This window comes from Pinus tabuliformis, chromosome 5_2 (assembly GCF_031772625.1).
Source record: "Pinus tabuliformis cultivar Carrire ecotype Pingquan chromosome 5_2, CPIR1, whole genome shotgun sequence".
Taxonomy (NCBI): Eukaryota; Viridiplantae; Streptophyta; class Pinopsida; order Pinales; family Pinaceae; genus Pinus; species Pinus tabuliformis.
In genome coordinates, this window is record NC_142306.1 from 986,467,413 (window position 1) to 986,474,057 (window position 6,645).

The window sequence follows — 6,645 nt, forward strand, 5'->3', positions numbered from 1 at the left end:
CTTGGGAATACCCGACCGATTTTCTGGTGATTAATCCCAAAACCCGACTAGATGGACATCCGCTAATTCTAGGTAGACCATGGCTCGCTACTGCTGACGCCTACATTGGATGCCGGCAGGGAAACATGACCATAACCAGAGGACCGGATATCAAAAATTTAATCTTGTACCCGCCAGCCCAGCCAAGCATCACACCTCATATATCGATGACCAATCTGCGCCCTGCCTCATATATTACTGATAATATTAGACCACCATTAACAGTTCAGGAAGCGCTAGATTTTAAAGATCAAACGGAAGATGATGCCATCAATAAATTCATTAATCAAACAGAGTCCACATCGTATACACAATGCTTTATGATAAAAGCGGCATTTGATAACGAATTAGAGGAAGATCCTCTAAAAGATGACAATGACCCAAATATACCTGTAACCTCTGTTGCTAACAGCAAAGTAATACAAATTGAACCGGGCAAAACTTTAAACATTAACGCTAATCTGACACCTGAACAAGAGACCAAACTCATCCAGCTCCTACGAAAGTATCAGGAGGCATTTGCTTGGGACTATCCCGATATGAAGGGGATTGATCCCCAGCTATGTACACATCGTATCTATATTGAGAAAGATGCAAGACCAGTTCGCCAACCACAGAGAAGACTCAATCCCCATTTAAAAGATGTTGTAAAAGATGAGCTGCAGAAATTATTAGACGTTAATTTTATTTATCCTATTTCTGACAGCAAATGGGTCTCCCCACTTGTGGTAGTACCTAAGAAGAACGGGAAATGGAGGATCTGTGTTGATTACAGAGAATTAAACAAAGCTACACAAAAAGATCACTTCCCTCTCCCTTTCATAGACCAGGTATTGGACACCTTAGCAGGCAAGAAATTTTTTTCTTTCTTGGATGGCTTCAGCGGATATAACCAGATTCAGATCGCCCCTGAAGACCAGGACAAGACTACCTTTACTTGCCCCTGGGGAACGTTCGCCTACCGAGTCTTACCCTTTGGATTATGTAATGCTCCGGCTACATTCCAACGGGCTGTTCTTAGCATCTTCGCAGATTTAATTAATGATGGATTGGAAGTCTATATGGATGATTTTACACCATATGGAGATGACTTTGATCCAGCCCTGGACACTCTCGAAAAAGTTCTAGAGCGTTGCATTGCTACCAGGCTTTGCTTGAGTCACGAAAAATGTTACATGATGATGACAGAAGGACTCATTCTGGGACATCACATCTCAGCAGCTGGAATTCAGGTAGACCCGGCTAAAATTCAAATACTCATGCTTATTCCAACCCCCACTAATCAAACAGAGGTACGCAGTTTTCTTGGTTTTTCTGGGTATTATAGACGATTTATACAACATTACTCACGTATTGCCGCACCTCTACATGCATTAACTGGAAATGTTGATTTTTTGTGGACAGAAAAATGTGATCGAGCCTTCACAGAATTAAAGAAGTTGCTATCTACAGCTCCAGTTCTCAGAGGACCTAATTGGAACTTACCATTCCAAATTTCAACCGACGCCTCAGACACAGCAATCGGTGCAGTGTTGGGCCAAGAAGAAGAGAAAAGACCATACGCTATCTATTACATCAGCAAAAATTTGGCTCCGGCTGAATTAAATTACACTGTTACCGAAAAAGAATTTTTAGCTGTGATACATGCTATTAATAAATTTAGACACTATATTACAGGCTATCCCGTTATTTTGTATATAGACCATTCTGCTATTAGGTATTTTACAAATAAGCCTGTTACAAATGGAAGAATAACCAGGTGGTTGATCTTGTTGCAGGAATTCGACATTACAATCAGAGATCGACCAGGGAAGGAGAACCCTGTAGCTGATTTTCTTTCACAAATACCAAAAGCAGTTGAAACAGCAGCAGTTGAGGACCAATTCCCAGATGAACACTTATTTGCAGTCGCTGTTTAGACTCCCTGGTACGCTGATGTGGCTAATTATCTTGCAGTAGGTAAGCTTCCAAAACATTTAACCCCCAATGAATGGAAACAGATCGTTGCGAAAAGCAATCGATTTTCGTGGGTTGGGGGCTATATGTTTCACACAGGCGCAGATATGGAAATCAGAAGATGTATTCGAGAAGACGAAATCTTTGATATCTTGAAAGCCTGCCATGACGGGCCATGTGGAGGACATTTCGCTGAACGAAGGACAGCACACAAAGTATTACAAACGGGATATTACTGGCCTACAATCTTCAAAGATGCCAAAAAATTTGTCCAGGCCTGTGATAGTTGTCAGCGTGTAGGACGACCTGGCCCAGCAGACGAAATGCCTTTGCGGCCTCAATTGGTGATTGAACCTTTCGAACGCTGGGCTCTGGACTTTGTCGGACCCATCAACCCCCCATCAAACCAAAAAACTTACATTTTGGTGGCAACTGAATATGTTACCAAATGGGTTGAGGCGGAGGCATTACCCAGAGCTACAGAGGAGTCGGTAATTCAGTTCTTGTTCCATTTGTTTGTACGTTATGGTCTCCCAAGGGAAGTGGTTACAAATGGAGGACCACAATTTGTGGGACATAAATTAGCTGCAACACTCAATAACCATCACATACATCACAAAATTACTACCCCATACCATCCGCAGGCAAATGGGAAAGTCGAGAACAGTAATAAGATAATAGAGTCCATCTTGACAAAAACTGTTGCCTCACACCGTCGCGATTGGGCCGCCCGACTACCGGAGGCACTGTGGGCTTATCGAACCACATGGAGAAGTACCACTGGCTATTCACCATATCACTTAGTGTTTGGAAAGCAACCCATTTTTCCTATAGAATTTGAGATCCAAACCCTGCGAACTGCCCAAGAAGTCGGATTAGATTTAAGTGAAGCACAGAAAAATCGATTACAGCAAATTAATGAGTTGGACGAAACAAGGCTCGCTGCATTACAGAATACAGCACTCATCCAGCAGCAGCGAGCCAAATGGCATGATCCGCTCATCAAAAATAAGATATTTCACGAAGGAGACTGGGCTCTGTTATATGATTCTAGATTTCAGGATTTCTCGGGGAAGCTTCAGACTCGATGGTTGGGACCATACGAGATTCAAAAAGTCCATGACAATGGGACCCTTACTTTGAGTACAATCGATGGATCTGGATATACATTTAAGGTAAACGGCCACCGAGTTCGTCTGTATCGCAAACCGCTCACTCGGGAATCATTTTGCCAGCAGTTATGCCAAGATACTAACATCAAGATTATGGGAGAGGAAGCAAAAACTTCCTCCCCTATAGATTCGTAAGAATTTCATTCTTTATTACCACATTTTGTATATAAGATTGTAAATTTTGTATATATGTTTCAACTGTGTGTTTTGTTGTTCATTTTCAAAAGGAACAGCACTTGCGTGTTTTGCTGTTCCTTTTCAAAAGGAACATCACTAGTGTGTTTTGCTGTTCCTTTTCAAAAGGAACAGCACTGGTGTGTTTTGCTGTTCCTTTTCAAAAGGAACAGCACTTGCGTGTTTTTGCTGTTCCTTTTCAAAAGGAACAGCACTTGCGTGTTTTTGCTGTTCCTTTTCAAAAGGAACAGCACTTGTGTGTTTTGCTGTTCCTTTTCAAAAGGAACAGCACTTGCGTGTTTTGCTGTTCCTTTTCAAAAGGAACAGCACTTGTGTGTTTTGCTGTTCCTTTTCAAAAGGAACGGCACCCTTGAGTTTTGTTGTTCCTTTCCAAAAGGAACAGCACTTTTTGAATTTTTGCTGTTCCTTTCCAAAAGGAACAGCACTTTTGAATTTTTGCTGTTCCTTTTCAAAAGGAACAGCACTTTTGAATTTTCTTATTCCGTTTAAGGAGCAACATTTGTGTGTTTTTTTTCAATCTTTTTTTAGCAAGCAGCATTTGAGTGCTTTTGTTATCTTAGGACATTGCATCAAAAAGAACCCTCCCACCCTCCCTTGTAAGAAAGAAATAGTATGCCCTCGTCCTTTCTATAAGAAGAAAACATTGTCCCGAGGCCATAAGTAGCAGCTATATATTTATGCAACAAATATAAAAGGCATGATATATCAAGATCAGCACATCATAAATCGCTATCTATAACAGCCCTAGTATTGATGCAACAAAGGAGGGAACCATACACTCATCATTCTTTCAGCCATAAGTCTCACTTCCTCTGCCCTGTTGGAAAACTTTATCATGTTACGTTCCTACAATTTTCTTTATTATTACTTGGAAATAAGAATAGAAAATTTATATCTTCCTATTGGGATAACAAGACTTCTTCCGCCATTCCCACTCTTAAGGAGGGCTGAACCACCCTTATGTGTAACTATACAAGAGCAAAAGTCTATCTCAAAAGAAAAAGCAGCAGAACCAAAAGAAATTATTTGTCAAATGCAGGATAGGGGGTTTCATTAAGAACCAGCCTACTATGATCATAAGATTGGAAGCGAAGTGGCATTCCCATCATGGCCACCACACCAGGGATATGATCCAACAGGTTCATTATATAAACAAACCTTGGAACAGGGGGTCTCATCACGAGCCAGCCTGCCCACGTTTCGCGCCTCTCTGGTGAATGGCGTCATGGTTATCTAGTTACCAAGCCAGCATGATGGCCTGCATGTTGACAAGAATTGCTCTTCCAAACTACACAAAGGACTATGGTTCCGGGGTGAAATAAACAACTCTGCCACGGTTATAAACACCGGTCGGCAGCAGAGCTCTGTTAATGGTATCGGAGTCAAAACATATACACCAATTTGGATCTTATTAAATCTTTCTTTCTATCCTTGTAATAATTATATCTTACACCTTAATGGATCCGTCACATGACCATTTATCATTACCAATTATGGCAAAGGCATTGACTATGACAATCTCAGACTTTCCATGAGTGCTAGACGTCCTATCCTTATGTTCTGCATCACATCACGAAGGCTTATGTTAAACGCGATCTATCTGTCGCATCGATCTCGGTATTTCTTTGTCTAATCTGAAACATGGCAAAATTTTAAAAGCTGCTCCATTATGACTCGGTGATGGAATGACCGCCTTCTTCTATTTGACAGCTGAGGCAGCCTATCATTTCGCGCGGGGGGGAGGTGACTTCATTACTCCGCCGGCCACGTGTTAACACATCATTCGGAAATGATATGATACGGAGGTACGATATGCGTTAACAGCATGACAATGCTATTTTTTGAAAAAGTTGTTATTTATGATCAATTATTCATGCATGCTCTGTATCTTTTCTTTTTGCCGCAATTACGTTCTTTGCATTGCTGTTCCATCTAGACCCTGAAACAAAACCATGGGGGGAAAGTCTATCAGAAGCGAGCCGAGCGAGCTCATAGTTTCCGAAGCCGCTCGGAAGATCTTAGAAAAAGCAGGGTGGTTAACTTATTTTGGCCGCCTGCGCAAATCAAACGAAATAGTGGCCATGGAATTCCTGCAGAATTTGCAGGAAGAACACTCAGTGGTAGGTGGGAAGCAGATAGCAGTCACGAAGGAAATAATCGCGGAAGTAACCGGATTACCAGATTTAGGTCCAATATGGACAACAAAGAAGGAAAGACTGCAAAAGATCGTAGAACTCTTCCAAGATGAAGGGCAGGAGCTGACAGTGAAGGGAAAAGGAGTGCTGCCGGCAACACTGGGAGAACCTTGGAGAGAACTGGCAAAGGTAGTACAGAGCTACATCACCTGCGAAGGACGAAAAGATGTGGTAAGGCCGCGTCACCTTAAGCTCTTAGCTGTGTTAAAAGGAAAATGTGTTGTGAATCTCCCTGCATTGTTAAATTCATTGTTGCATGATACCTCTCGGAGCCTGAAAAAGGCACACCATGAAGACGCAGTGGTTAGCCACCACGGGCTGATCCGCCTGATAGTGACATACAGTCTCGCTCGGCAGCAGACCAGCTGGCGGGAACTTCTTACAGCAATTGAAGGGGAAGTAGAATCACCATCCCCAAAGACGAAGCACCCCGCTAGCACCGCCGAAACACCTAAAAAACCCAGAGAATCGCCAAAACCTAAGCAACCCTCGGGCACAACCGAGCAAGCGAAGAAACGCATAAAGCTAGGGAAACAAAAATGCACCCCTGAAGCAACTAGACATGCAGAAAAACGTAAGGAATTGGCCGCAGAAAGACCTGCTACCTTAAAGCGAAGGCATTCCTCTGGCACAGAAGAACAGGTTGAAAAACGCAGAAAGGTGGAGGCGGAGGAACAGATGGTCAGCACACTCGAACAGCCCGGGAGGCCTAGAAAGTCAGTTCGGTTGGCAAAGATAAGAGGTAGGCTGGAAAAAATCCAGCCAAACATAGGCCAGCCGATTGAAATAATAGAGGACCCTCCAGCGCCAGAACAAATACCTGGGGAAAACCTGGAACAAACAGAGAATGAAGTAGGAGCTGAAGAAGGAGATAGGGATGACGACTCTGCGGCCGAGACCAGCTATCCAGAGGGAGCTGCTGAGCAGCCAATTCAGGAGAAGGAGATGGAACAATTGGGGGGTAGCCATCCACAAAACCCTGTGGAGGAAGAAGAGATGGCCACCATCTTGGCCAGCCTTAGAGGTTATCCTTCACCCTCCAGTCCGGCAGAGCCTCCCGAAGGACCATTTGAGGAAGATACGCGTGA